Source organism: Parambassis ranga, unplaced genomic scaffold (genome assembly GCF_900634625.1).
Source record: "Parambassis ranga unplaced genomic scaffold, fParRan2.1 scaffold_27_arrow_ctg1, whole genome shotgun sequence".
In the NCBI taxonomy this organism is placed as follows: Eukaryota; Metazoa; Chordata; class Actinopteri; family Ambassidae; genus Parambassis; species Parambassis ranga.
In genome coordinates, this window is record NW_021144800.1 from 2,487,491 (window position 1) to 2,489,203 (window position 1,713).

Consider the following 1,713-nt stretch of genomic DNA (forward strand, 5'->3'; position numbering starts at 1 on the left):
TGCCAGCAGCTCCTCCATCTCCATGGTTACAGATGTTTCCCTCCTCCTGTCTGTGGAGACACCAGATTTAAAACTTCAGTATTCCTACAGAAAGACTGAAGCTGCACCCCGATTATCTTTCTAGAAACTAAAATAGCAGCACCATACTTTAAATGGAACCTTCCTCCAAAGTGTGAATTATTACTTTATTTAAACCATTTCCTTAGAAGGAACAGACGTGTGGCCCAGAGAGACTCTGCGGTTTACTCCAGAGGAAAGGCTGTTTTTAAATTTTCTCTCACACAGTCTGATCATTTTAATTTACCCTGTATTAATCCAGGAGCCAGCACCTTATCACCCTGCAGACGGCCTGAAAAACAGCACCAACACCTCTGTTCTTTGAATTCCTGTCTCCCTGCACAGCTTACTGCAGAGGAGACAGCAGCATCACAAAGCTGTGAGTAAAACACACAAGATCTTTACGTATTTTCCACTTGTTGACAGCAAGCCTGAAGCTCTGAAGAAGAAGAAGAAGTTAACAAACCAAATAAACACTGGAAACATGGAGGACAGAAACACAGACGGGAACAGGCGCAAAGAGGAGCGCAAGACCTAAATACATGATACAGATGAACAAGGGTTAACAGGACACAGGTGAAACAATGCAGGGTGGGAGGAAGGAGGGAAAACACCAGGAAGTAAAACAGACAAGGATACACAAGGAAGCAGGACAAATTTTAGTGTTTGAATGAATTTTATTTTTTCAGGTGAACAAAACTTATGACCCCGATTTGGCGCCATAGGAGGCGGTCCTTGAACACACCATGAGAACCGCGGAGACTCAATCCAAGGCAGCTCCTCTGCAGGCTGAATGTTCCGCTCGTGTTTTCTGTGTGTGGATGAAAGAGTCCAGATGAGTGTGGGAGCAGCGCTGCAGGCCGACAGTGAAGGAGCTGCTAGCGGACTGTGTCTCTTCCAGTGACCAGTGTCAGTCCATCTGGAGATGGACTGACACTGGTCTACGGACTATCCGGACCAGAACTCAATGAGCTGTAAGAGAAAAACAAGGTGAGAGGTGAACTGGTTATAGGAGGGACCACTGTAATGCAAACATGTGATTTGCTGATTCTGGTGTTTTTAGGTTTTGATTTAAATTCCACAAAATCATTTATTTGCATTCAGTTATTTTTGATTGTAACCATATATAATTCATACTTCTGTCTGTGTTCTAAGAGTCTTAAAATATGTGGTTTCCTTTTTATTTACAGTGTGCATGTCATGTGACTTATGAACGTACAGTTTGTGCATATATATAAACAGTTTGATTTCCAGGTTGATGCAGCAACAGCTGCTGCTCTGACACCATTGTTCATGTCTTCCTCTCTCTGCACTGTGTTAACACACCTGAATGCTGCAGAGCATCTTCTTCTTTCCTGCTAAATAAATAATGGCCCTGTGGTCTGGTGGTGTCGGTTCACCTTGGACAGCGATGGACAGGAGGACAGGAAGGTCCGGCTGCTCTCAGCTGGGACCTGTGTGTGTCTGGGTGCACACACACCTGCAGTCTGCCCACAGTTACTGACGTAGCCACTCCGTCACACCCCAGCTGACACATGACCGCACCAGGTGGCTGCTGCTATGACAGATGGTGGTTGTCAGCGATCCTCGTTAGTATAGTGGATAGTATCTCCGCCTGTCACGCGGAAGACCGGGGTTCGATTCCCCGACGGGGAG

General features: G+C 45.8%; 1 non-coding gene across 1 annotated transcript; it reads left to right on the forward strand.

The window, feature by feature from the left end:
- Window positions 1-1,641: 1,641 nt before the first annotated feature.
- On the forward strand, window positions 1,642-1,713 carry trnad-guc (transfer RNA aspartic acid (anticodon GUC)). The gene has a single exon. It is a non-coding gene; the product is annotated as a tRNA-Asp (tRNA).